General features: G+C 41.8%; 1 protein-coding gene across 1 annotated transcript in view; it reads right to left on the bottom strand.

Moving 5' to 3' along the window:
• Nucleotides 1–13,639, bottom strand: part of LOC146817301 (isoaspartyl peptidase/L-asparaginase-like) — a 1,382,729-nt gene that overhangs the window by 245,939 nt on the left and 1,123,151 nt on the right. The window lies entirely within an intron of this gene.

The following is a 13,639-nucleotide window of genomic DNA, read 5'->3' as shown; positions in this document are numbered from 1 at the left end:
ACACAGGAAGCATGAGGCAGGCACTAATCAAATAAATCAATCAAAAACAACAACATGTACTACAATCAGCCACAAGTGCAAATAAATATATTAGGAAGCAACAGAAACATGAACAAAAAGTGGCACAGGCTTCTTGTATCACTGTTCCAAGTAATGAGCTTTCACAAGTGGAATACTAGGATTGAAGCACACACTGGCTAAGCAAAATGGTGATAACTATCAGCTCAACCACCACACTATAAGCAAAGGAGGAGGCATGAAAAACAAAGACAAAATGGCCACCACAAACACACATTCGCTCCTCAAAATAGTGGTTGCCTAATGGCCAGCAAAGAAGGATAGATGGAGAACAAAATGGTCAACACACACACACATACATACACGCACACTCACGCACACACACACACAAACTGGCTACGCAAAATGGCAAATGGTGATTAGCCATCATAGAACAAGGCCCGGAGAACAAAGAAAAAATACAGTCTCTAACAAACACACACAGCCAAAGCCACGTGGCAAGCAAAGAAGAAAACATGGAGAACAAAGAGCATAGTTGGCCTCTTCTGCCTAGAGCACCACCCCCCCCTAACTTCCAATGACAATTTTGTGGCTCTGCAGGGAAAGGATTACGCATATATATTATTTACTCAAAAAAAGGCTGGGCACATTTTGAGTAAATAATTATCCCATCACCGGTAAATCAGCAATGTCAGAAAAGAAAATGAAATAAACTTAAAAAAGTACCTTACTACAAACACCTCGACACAGCAGCAAATACCTTTCCACTTAACTGTTAAAAGTTGCATTAAAAAGTAAAACACAATATAAACTGTCTCACATGTACACAAACTCTCTAATAAAGGTGATTAGCACATGGGGAAGAAGGTAGCAGAGAATAAAGGAAGATGTCTGGCTACATGGGCGTAAACTGCAGGAGAAACCCTCAAGCAAGCCACCATCAGGCCCATGCAAACAAAAAATGACAAACATTTTGCATTTAATACAAGCCCATCCACAAGCCCTTAAAATGACAATGCGATAAATATATAAAAAAGTAACTCAATGCCTACTGAAGAACAGTCTAGGCCCCAAACAGTAAAACAACAGCTTTACTGGGGAAAGGAGTTGGCCTAACGACTAAGGCAGTCAACCTCGGAGCTGGGGAACCAGGTTTGAGTCTCGGCTGCGACACACAACATCCTGTGATTCTTGGCATTTCACTTAATCTCCCTGTGCCTACTTAAAACAAATGTGTCCTCATGTAACGCAACTGATGCTCGTGTAAAGCGCTCTGATACCCGATACCTTCGGGTCAAGTTTGCGCTATATAAAACTCCGTAAAAAAAAAAGAACAATGCCACAAATCTGCACACAATTCACAGACAAACACAAGGAAATAGAAAGAATGTATTTATAATCCTAGGCCTCTACAATTCCAAAAATGTGCAAGCATTATGCATTCAAAAACATAGGGGCATATTATCAAGACAGGTCGATAAAATTATCGCCGCTTTAGCGGCAGAAAACTGCCGCTAAAATGGAGATAATGGGATTGATAATATGCGCTATGGAATTCCAATTGAAGCTCAGGTTAGATGTCCCTCACATCTAACATGGGTTTCAATTGGAATTCCATAGAGCATATTATCAAGCCCATTATCGTCATTTTAGCGGCAGTTTTCTGACGCTAAAGTGGCGATAATTTTATCGCCTGTCTTGATAATATGCCCCATAATTCCATAGGGTTCTCTACTTCTCACTCCAGGCCATCAAAAAAAAGAAAAGAAAAGAAAAAGGAACACAAATCAAGGTGCCTGCTTTTTGCCAAAAATAATGCAGCAGAGATTGTAGACAAAAGGAGAGGGATATATTTACTCCAAAATCTAAATAGAAAATGAGCAAGGCTGAACAAAGCAAATAACAAAGTCTTCAGGAGAGGCAGTTGCTAATGTATGTGCAGTAGCCTGCCTGTCTCTATGACACTTTCTTCCTGTTTAACAAAAATAAATGTGTCATGCTTAAAAAATACCTGGTCCACTTGGGTAAAAAGTCAACCTGAAATGCTTGTTGACTGTCCACATTTAAGGACCTGTCACTTGCATTGGAAAGATGGCACTCCCATTTGTGCCAATCATGTTGTTTCCAATTTAACCCTGGGCGTAGTTCGCGAAGTAGAGCTATGCGTAGCTACGCAAAGTGCACTTCGCGAGCTACCGTAGCACTTCGCGAACTGCGTAGTACCCTGTTCGCACTGTGCAAGATGCCGTTTTCAATGATTGCACAGTATGGACAAGCATCCGGCACTGTGCAATCATTGAAAATGGCATCTTGTACAGTGCGAGCTATAGTTTTCTGCCGCTCGAGTAGTCTTTTACTCGAGTGGCAGCTTTCTCAACACGGACTGGTAGTTTCTCATCGCGAGCGGTCGTGAGCATACGTGACCACTGGCAATGAGAAACCTGACCTCCCCGCGTTGAGAATCTCGCCGGGTGGTTTATTTTCCACGCTCGCGATCGGCAACTTGATGTTGCTGATCGCGAACGAGGAAAAAGTCTCGCCGGGATGTCATTTTGCTTGCTTGCGGTCCCCAACTTGACGTTGAGGACCGCGAGCAAGCAAAAAATGACTGCTGCACTACGCTACGTGTGTTTGCACTGTGCTACGTGCAATTCTCATAGTGTGAAGTAGCGCAAACTTCGCGAATTACGCGAGCGTAGCGTAGTGCTTTGCCCAGGATTAGTTTCCATGCACCTTCTACTATGACGTCTCCCCAAACAGGTTGTCATTACACGATGTGGCATAATGACGTAATCTCAGTAATTACGTGTGAATGTCATTACGCAAATTACACTGGCGTATGTAAAATTTCACCCAGGCCTTCTTGAAATTTGTACTACACCTTTGACTCAAGCATTCTCAGTAGTGCCGTTCTAAATATGAAATATATCATGCCTTGTATGCTGATCTGAAACTAAGTTTTGTAGCTGTGCTGGCTTCGAGATTTATTTTGAAGAAGTGTGAGGAGGCTCTTTTTATTACAACTAACTTCTAAAAGTGCATAAAAAACTTTTGTAGGTTCAGATAAGAGCTAAACATTATTTAGAAGGTTTTTCTACAATATATTTTCAAAATGATAGTCTTTACATGTCAAGTAGTTGCTCAGCCTTTTGAATTAAAAAGGGCATCCGGCTGATTTGCACAGATTGCTTCCATTCTTCCCGTTTAAACAGTCCCTGCAAATCAACTCTGCTCAAAGCATAGAAGGGGAGATAACTGAACCGTCATTATTCTGAACCAACTGTAAATTTTATTGTTTTTAGACACATCTCTAGCTATTAAAGCTGGTGTTTTGTGAAAATTACATTTATTGCACTCGCATCTCTACCTCTGTGGAAAAATAACTTTTTCCTCACCTGACTGAACACTTGACATTTTGAAAGTTAAGTGCTGCACTGCATCATAAATAACATCTTCAGGTCACTACAATACTATTCAAATTATAGGAAAGGAGCGGAACAAAAAAATTGCAATAAACTCAAGGACAAAATAAAAGACAGCTGAGCAGAAAAATCTCTTCCCAGCATGTGTTTGCAAAGAGGTCTTCAGGGTAAAATTCGTCTGTGCCAGTGGGGATCAAATCACCTGTCAGGATTGTGAGCAGGAACATCATTCAAGTGTGACTCGGTGCTGATTGCTCCATTAAATCACTTCTGTGGTGTTGATTTGTTTCATCAGGTCAGGTGATATTTTTAAAGAAAGGTTTCTAACGATAAGCGATTTTCAAAAGTTCCGACTGAAGCCTAGCCAAATAAATCTGGCATTTGCATTGAACAAAGTTAATGGCCCGGAAAGACCAAAGTTAAGAACAAGATATTTTACAGTATACAGCTTTCCCATGATAGGGATGCAAAGGCACAGTGTTAATCTGTTTCACTGATGGCTGCACAGGAACGGGATGGAAACTGAGCATTGCTATTTGAATAAAATCAAAAGGCAATGGTCGGCATGGCACAGCTTGGTACTTATGTAGACTGCAATAGGCACTATATCATGTGATCTTGGAACAACACGGTGCATGTCATTTTCATGTTTTACGCAACAAGTATTCAGTAGATTTAAGCCAGACGAATAGATAAGCACACCATGCGATCTTAGCAATTGGACGGGCCAATAAACAACGTCTGCATCCGAATATTGGTCTAATGAGATCTATGGGCATATATACAAGCTGGCGCTAAAAATGTATCGCCGCTTTTGCGGCCGTTTTCAGCCGAAAAGCGCCGATAATTTTATCGCCTAATTAGCAAGGCCAAGCTAACGCGTGAAACCTTGGTTTAATGAGATGCAAAGTGGGCGTTCCTGACCTAACATGACAGGAGAAATGTCGCTAAGCAACATTTCTCCTATCATCAAGCCCCACGCTATGAAGCAAAGCGTCAGGAAAAGTAGCAATAACCCCTGTTATTGCTACTTTCCTTACGCCTGCTTCAGGACTGACTTAGCCATGATATCCTATGGAAGGTGGATATCATGGCTAAGTTTGTGGGTCCCTATCAGCAAGCTAACGCCATACTACGTGAGATTATCGCTGGATTTCCAGCGATAATCTCACGTTAGGCAGTTAGCGTGAGGATTTTTATCGCTGAGGAGATAAGCGTTGCTAATAGCATGCTATTTGAGCGATAAAAATCCACGTTATCCGGCGATAATTATCCTCACGCTAAGAGCGCTGAGCGATAATTATCGCCGGTTGTTGCTGATATGCCCCTTGGTTCTCTGTCTGCAGTGTGAGCGTATTTCCCTCACAGAGCCCAAAACATAATACTGACGATGGTCGGGACTAGGAATCGTGCATATTGCAGTGGCTTGAGCCAGGCCCCCTATATGCAGCACCGAATACGATGCTCTCTGTTTTACGGCGTGCACTTGCATCTTTATTTGTGTTGAGTTGAAAATTGTACATGGCCAGGCTTCGATTTGTTTGTCGTACGTGGTGTAATGACATGTCTTGGAAGCATATATTATCTGGCCTTTCCCTGGTAAAGAGGTACGAAGAGTTCCTCGTTTTATCCAACAGTAGTGCCGATTTCTACTCGAGTGCAGCAATGGTGGCCCACAATCTGCCTTCGAGTAAATGGAGACTATGATATATTTATGCTTTCCCAAAAGAATGACGATGAAAGGATCCATGAGTGACGTAATGGAGCATCACCTTCTCACCCAATGACCCTGAAAAGAAGGTGCGAGACGGATGATCTTGTGATGACGGCATCCAGAGCTTCCCCACCTCATCCAATCCCAAGATCTCATGAAATTTAACATGCGAGAGAAGCCCATGTCCAACGCATGTTTTTAGGTGCATCTGTCAAGCTAGACACACCAGACATAGTATATAGGTTCATGGCATGAGAAAAACAAAATGTCCATAAAAGAATTCAAGGGGCAAAGCTAACAATAACCAATGATGTAGACAATAGATCCATGTAGTGACTTGGGTTTGGTGTGGGGGGGATAAACCCCTAATCATTACAAATTGCTCTTGCATGGCAGTCTCAGTCATATCGCCCATCCGCTGCAGACTGGGTGCAGGTGGACGAGCTGACAAACTAAAAGAAAGCCAAGGGTCTGTCTCGGTTCTAAAGTTCATGCACGAGCAGAGCCACAAAAATATTTTACATGTAGATCATGCAACAAATATCATGTAAACATTTGATAAAGCCGCTTTCAACAAAAGTGTATTTATCTAACATGTGGAAAGATTTCAGTTTAGTACTTCAGATAATATCACTTCATAGAGAAGCATTTATTAAAAGTACTACTTTTAAAATATAAGCTTTTAAATAGTTATGCCTCGCCAACCCTGACAACAATGCTACTACTGAAATCAGAGGTTTGTCATGGGTACCCCATGCATGGCCCAGATTATTATAGATGGAGCAACATTATAGTCTGTTAAACGTAAGAGGTTTTTGTTCAGCACATTTTACATCAAAGATCAACGCTTTGTTGTTAGTATTTAGTAAATGAGGTTAGAACAGGGGGCAAGCTGACAGAACATGAAAGCTCAGCATCTTTTGGGCTCAAGGGTCCAAGAAGACCTTAGGATGAGCCAGAGCCAGTCATCTGGCTTGAGATTTTAAAAGCACTCCCCCCACCTCTAAGACTGGGCCTTTGATTGCAAAGTAAGCTCCGAAGATGTGTTTGATGAGCAGGGTGGGTTGAGGGCATGGATCGAAATTGGCCCCTGGCCCCTGCGCATCAATGTGCCACCTGTAGGGCATTAAGTGGGTAGGGCTTTTCAAGTCTCAGATGTGGCAGGAATTGAAAACTTTTAAATGGGTGTCTTCAGATCCTAAAATCCTTTACAGGCAAAAACAATGCTCAAACTCCCAACGGCACAAAACCTTGAGGTAATCCACAACAGTGATGCAGTCCCTGTTTACATTTTAACTTCCGCTTGCATACCATAAGAGTATTTGTTTTTTTTCATATGTTGTGTTTCTGTAGTTTTCTCATGCAACATATGCTTCTTTTGTGTGAAAGTGGAAAGAAGTGAACATACAGCTACGAAAATATCAACAAAGACAAAAGGAACGCAAATGGCTGAAATTCAGCACTGTGACTTATTTAGAAGTCAGTGCTCAAACGGTATTTTTACATGCCTCTTTGCCCCACTGGAAAATGCTGCCCCATTTCATGGATTCTGAAATGAATGCTATATTCATGATTCATGCCAATATGTGCTGCCCCTAAAACTATTCTAAGTCAGACATGCATACATGCAGCACACACCTATTGCACAGGAAGAGACTGATCAGGAAAATAAAAGGAGGGCCTTAGGGCCCCTCGAGATAAATCAATCTAATTATAGGCTGCTGTGTGCATTTTGTATCCCATGCAACTTAGCACCATTACACCTCTATAAATATTTAACAATCCGCAAAAGATTTTTGAAACAATACTTTCAAACATGGGGCATCACATTATAAGAATTTGAAGAATTTGAGAAACGTGAGTTGCTAAGTTCATCTATTCATACCAAGTCACACTCTTTTTTTAAATTATTATTTCGTCTGTATATCACACTCCTTGTGCCAAGTGTGGATAGGGATTTTTTCTGCATTAGCCACATTTGGACATTTTTATTAAGGACTTAATGGCCGCACCCCAAAACGTGTCCGGCAGGAGTCACTTAATAAAAAAGAAGCAGAATTGTGAAGAGGCCAGCGTTACAATTATTTATAATCACACTTAAGCAGAACACTTCACAAAGTGAAACATCGATAGGCAACACTTATAACAGATGCTAACTGTACTCATTGTTCACCTTGTATTTGCTTTAGTAAGATGTTATGCTGGTCAGATTTTTACTGATTCAGTTCTGATACTTTTAGGTCATTAACACATTCTGGATTATACAACTGAAGTCTGAATGCATCCTTCTCCAGTGTAAGTGAGAGAGAAAGAAACTACATATCAGGAAGCAATTGGGGAGAGCAATGAAGAATGATGATTGGTGAATGAACTGAGAAGATTTGGAAGAAGGGCTACAGCACGATTAGAGCGAAAGGATTTAGGGGCCAATTACAATGTCAGTCGCAAAGATTCCGCCTGACACCGACTCGGAATCGGAACCGACCACCTCGCGGTCGTGTGTTCCGACCGCTGGATTACGATGTGACCGAACACAATTCGGTTGGATTCCTATTGTTCCCTATAGGAGCTTGTGTTACGCCCGACAACAGGCCATAACATTTGCTCCTACGGGGAAATGGGGTTTGTGGGGAAAACCCTGCACCCTGTCGCAGGCGCCCCACCGTGCCTGGCACACAGTGCAGGGTTTTACAGAGGGGTTCAATAGGTGCCCCTCAGTCATCAACCCTAGGCCACGGGGCCCAGAGGGCCCTGCCAGGGGCCCCCAAAGTGACTTTCTGACAGCCTTTCCGTGTCGGACAGGCAATGCGAAAAAGGCTGCTGGAAATCGACATCCTAATTTCAAGTGCATAAACGGTGTCCATAGTGGTGTATGATGTGGTAGCGACCAACACAAATACTCTGCGAGTCCCACGGAACTGATTCAGAATGACCATGCAGTTTACATTCAGACTGCGAACATCGTAATCGGGCGGTCGGAATGTAAACCGTCCGAGTCGATCGGAAGGTCTCTGATGCTGTCCAGGAGTTTCCGACTATCGGGAGGAGGCTTTCCACCCGACATCATAAGGAGCCTCTAAATGTTCAAATAAAACAGATGAATAGGAAGCATGGATTACAAAGGAATAGGGCAGTTGAAATATCAACCCATCATGCCCTCAAATTATTACATTCTTTAAATATTCAAACTCAGGAGCAGTGCATTCTGGTAGTAGCAATCCAACACTTTTATGAGAATTTGAAATTTCAAAATGTATAGTAAAGGGAACTTTGACAAAAGAGCAGCATTATTGAAACTACACTAGTCAGTGCAAAGTACCTAGGGACAGATTTATCAAGACTTGACACAGCGCAATGAAGCAAGACAACTTGCTGCACTGTGTCAAAAGAAGAGGACAGTAATGAGCTATATTCACTAACATATGGCCTGTTCCTGCTCTCTCTCTGCTCTGGTGAACTTGTGGCTGCCAAGCACCAACACAGGCACTCTTGCACCATGGTGGAAAGGTGCCTGTGTTACACCCAGGATTGTTTTTGTACAGAACGTGATGCCCTCCTGCAATAAAACAATCCTTAGAGGCATTTTCTTGTTTTTAAGTGTGCTGCAGACATGTCATTTGAGATGTCACCAGTGATGTAATAAATTATGTCATTGAACGTGTCAGGAGTGATGTTATTTGTGAGGTCAAAAGCAGTGCATGGCGGGGGCGCAAGATAACTCTAGCTCAGGAATTTCAGTGTTTTTTTAACTTTAAAATGTTAATGTTGACACTGACAAATTCACCTAACTATAACATTACTTTAACCTTTGTTTTGTTTTTTTCAGTGAATTTCTAAGTTTTTTTTATTTCTAAACAAAAACAGATCTATTAATTACACCTAACTATGACGTTACTTTAACCTTTGGTTGTTTCAGTGACTTTCTTGTTGTTTTTGTTTTAAGCAAATAATTTTTTTGAACTGTCTGTATTGTAGAATAACCAAATAATATATCCTGTGTGCGGACATTATTCTGGAAGGTAATTGCTTTCACATTGTAACTTAGCAGGAAAGGGTGCACACTTTGCAAAATGTTTCTAAAAAGTGGTGTTTGAGTATAAAGCAGAGTAATACATCAATATTTGTGTTCAGATTGTCTATCTTTTCAGTTCTTCTGACTCTCATATTGAGACATTTTCTGAGTTCATTACTATTGTAAAGGCATACATTTCATGGCCTTTGCATGTGTTTTTACATTAAAGTCATAATTATAATTCAGAAAGAGAGTCATCAGTTATTTGAACACTGTATAGTATTACCTTTCATTACAATAATCATTTTTTTAAATTGGCCGCATCCTTTCCGATGATTATCCCATGGATAAAAGCCTTAAGCGAGTCCCAAACGATATTTAATGGGGCAGATTCATAATTTCGAGTAAGAAATCTTAAATCTCTACCTTTATAGAGTAAACCCAAGACTCATCATTTAAATATTGTCTATTAAAGACCCATCGCTTGGGAATTTTTACCGAGTTTTCTAAATAAATCTCTAAAACTACCATAGCATGATCTGAAAATCCATTATGAAAAAATCTCTGCTGACTGAAACTTGAAGACTTGAATCTGCCTGACCAGCACTTAAATTCTGCTTTGGATGGAAAATTCAAACGCCATGGATCGTGCACATCAAGTGTAACACCATAATTCTGCAAAATTTTCAGTGATTTAGGTTTTAGTTGTTTCCTTGTCTTAGTAGAGGAGTCTATTATCGGATTAATAAATATATTAAAATTTCCCCCAATCCCCACATCCCCTATAACAGTCAGCAAAGATTGAAACAGCTCTTCATAGATATAGAGTTGTCCTCAATCGGTGTGTAAAAACTAACAAAAGTTATAGGTCTCTGTCTATGTTTAACTGTACATGTAACCCAGCACCAACGCCCCAACTGATCCCTTTCTGAGTTTATAATTTCTGCTTGAATATTTTTATTTTAAAAGATAGCTGTCCCTCTATGGGACGCAGAGGTACTGGAGAAACCTCGATACGAGGCCCAGGCCCTAAACGTAGAGAAATCTAATAACTTTATAGAAGAAATATGGGTTTCTTGTAACAGAATTACCAAAGGATTTTCAGTTTTAATCCAGATCTCTATGGCCCACATTTTCTTCTGATTATTTAAACCATTTACATTAAATTATACCACTTTCAGCTGCTCCTTGCTAGTCATTAAAGCAATTTAACAAAATTTGCAATCGATTCAATCCTCATAAGAAAATATAAAAAACCTTGATCAAGAAAAAAACAATTAAAAAAAACAAAGGACTTCATTTTTTCCTTACTTTTACACCCTATCCACCCCCTGTGCTCCTCCCCCTTATCCATAATGCTCCTGACCCTACCCCTGTGCCCCTCCCCCCCAAGTGTGGTCCTTCCTCCCTCCCCCACGCCAACCACACTTCCCTTCCCCCTAACAACCTGGGTGTCCTGTTGTCACACCCCCATGAACCCTCCACCCCCCACAGCAATGACGGCAATTTGACATGCTTAAACTCTAGTGAAATCTAGTGAAAGGTACAATAATCGACAATCTAATCTTACCTAACATATAACAATGAGGCCGGCTATCATAGCCAGGATAAAGTAGAGTAAAACATGGTTTTTATACTGAAAACAGCCATTTGATTAAGACAGAGGATTCTCGCACAGTTCTACTTCCTTTCATTCACCCTTTGTAACCCTGCGAAATTTCCCTCAATAACTCCCGAGCTTCATCTAAGTCAGAAAACATGAAAAATGTGCCTTTCACCAAAACTTTAAATTTGGACTGTTGGGCAATAGAGGCCTGAGCTCCATTAGCTTTAAACAGATGTAGAATCTTCACGAATTCCTTCCTTCTAATTGCCGCCGCTGCAGACATGTCCGAAAAAATATGGCACTTTGCTGTTTCATGTACTGAAAACAGTCTTTGCTGTATAGCTTTAGAGAGTATTGTTTCTTTAATGCGAAAGTCGGAAACGTTTAATAGTATTGTGCGTGGCAGCGTAGAGTTAGGAAAGGGGTGAGCAGGTTTCCGATGCGCCCTGGTAATAGTCAGGTCCCCTTCAAATTCTGGAATTACTTTTTGCCTAATGAATGAGGTGACCCATTGTACTGTATTAGCCCCGTCTTCCCCCTCCGGGACTCCAACTATTCGAAGATTGGATCTCCGTGTGTAATTTTCCAGCTCATCCAATTTATTTTCGAATGCCTGCTTGCTTTTGGCTGCCACCTTAACCTCTTCTTTTACCACTGTCATCTGATCCTCAAGGATAGAAATCCGAGCCTCAGCTTCTTGAAGTCTTGCAGGGAAACCTGAAATTACATCCTCAATTTTCTCCAGTCGCTGATGTATAGAGGAGAGTTCAGCTCTCTGAGTTATTTTCAACACCCAAACCTCCTCAAAAATTAGATTTAGCATGTCTTTAACCATCATCTGGACCTCACTTGCTGACTCTGTATTCAGACTAAGGACGGGACTAAAAGGATCCATGGTATAAGGTAGCGGAGTGGCCATATGTTCAGCCATCGACAGTGTATCTTCTGATGAGGATGTCTTCTGTGCATCCAATTGAGACTGTGACTTTAAATTTGCCGGCGGATATACAGAGGAACCAGGGGGAATAGAAATGCCTTCCATCTGAACCAAGACTTGTGCTTGTATGATGTTTCCTGAACAAAACTCCTTTTGAACAGTAAGCAGCGATGAGTCATCTTGGTGAGATATCGGCCCCAGCAAAGGTACAGTGTTTGAACGCGTATTCACTTGTATAACAGCTTCAGGAGCTCCATGATTGACTATGGCAGACTTTGCACAAAGTGGAGCAAATAAGGGTTGAGAAGTCCCCGAGATCTCCTCATCGGGCTGCAGATTTAAGGCAGGACTCGCAGTGGGATGTGAGGTTATTTATTTATTTTTTTAAAAAGGGAAAATTGTCTTGCTTCTTTGGTAGCTTCTTTAGTAGCTGCTTTTGCTTTTGCTTTCTTAGGGCTATCGGATCCAATGTTATCTGGTTGGGACAAAACCGGGCTGGCAGTGATTAAGTTCATATCGGCCGTCGTCGTGTTTACTAGAATACTAGTTAGACTTAATGGCTCGGCAGAGGATGATTCCTGTTTATCTGTACCCTCAAATGTAGAGTTGAGTTCCGAGAATTTTCAGAAGATTCGTTGTCTGCCATCCGAGCCACTTCTTTTGCTTCCTTAATCTGGAGGTGGCGAGCCTTAGCTTTAATACCAGCATTCAACAATTTGCCCATCTTACCCCGCTATATCTCCGATACCTGGTAACAGCTTCATTCCTTAACTCAGCGGCAGAGCGAATCTCAATACTAAATGGAGTATTAACTTTCAAATAATATTCTCCCTATTTTCTTAGGTGCTCAGGTACTTCAAGTGAGCAGGCACCCCCCTATCGGAGATTTACCCACAGGCAGTGCAGGGAGTACAGGCAGTGCACAGAGGTACAGCCAGGCCAGAAGCAAAGACAAATAGTCCATTTGAAAGCCCTCTATAAACCACCTAGCGTGCAATCGCAATGAATCAATAATTTACTTTTGACACAGGATTCTCACAGTTCCAAACCTTGGCCTCCTTTTTCTTTTTCTTTTTTTCCTCCAACATTCAGCACCTCTCTCACAGCCTTTCCCCCTGTTTTTCTTCCACCATTTTCTGCCTGGGAGGGGTGTTATATATCAGATGGGCACCTCAGCTGCCATATGCTCAGCCATCGACAGTGGCAGCAACAAAGTCCCCAGTTAACCTTGGCAGAACCGCTGCCTGAATCAGAAAATTACCAGTTTTTTCCCCCTGGCCAGTACCGGCTTACCCATAACAAGGTAATAGAGGCAGTGTCAGCACATTACCACCATATCCGCTAATCTCTCACCCCTCCACCTCACCTCCGTTTCCAGCTCCAGCGTGTTTGTAATTCAAAACCAGTTTAAAGGAGGGTTTTGTGGATCAAAACTGCTCTGGAGACAGAAAGGTAAAGTCTAAAATGTTACTGCCCTTGTTTCCAGGTCCATGAGGGCTGCCCTGCTCCACTCTAGTTTTTTCCTTTGAATTCTGGGACTTGTCGTTTTATTAACTCCATTATACCATGAAGCATTTTCGAGCCAAACCTGAAAACAGCTCTGTGTGCTCCCTCTTTGTTGCAAAATGAAGGTTTTCTTTCTGAAAAGAAAAGGTCTAAAAAGCTGCTTTTAAAAATTTTTGGATGCTGCCAACTCTTTTACCCTGAAAGAGCATTTTGGAATAGGGGCCCTTGAGGTCACATACCGCCCGGGGCCGGAGACAAAGCTGTCCGTCAGGTCCGCGGGAGCCTCTGCCTCTGCCTTACACCCGAGTGCACACAGAATCCACCAATACTGGGGGGCAGGGCCTGGCTCACCTATGGCAACGCGACGTTGCGCATAGCCGTCCTGAGAGACATTTAAAGGAATTTAGAGTTAAGAAGAAAAACC

Source organism: Triturus cristatus, chromosome 6 (genome assembly GCF_964204655.1).
Source record: "Triturus cristatus chromosome 6, aTriCri1.1, whole genome shotgun sequence".
Taxonomy (NCBI): Eukaryota; Metazoa; Chordata; class Amphibia; order Caudata; family Salamandridae; genus Triturus; species Triturus cristatus.
The sequence above is the reverse complement of the archived record's forward strand: the minus strand, read 5'-3'. Positions and strand labels throughout refer to the sequence as shown.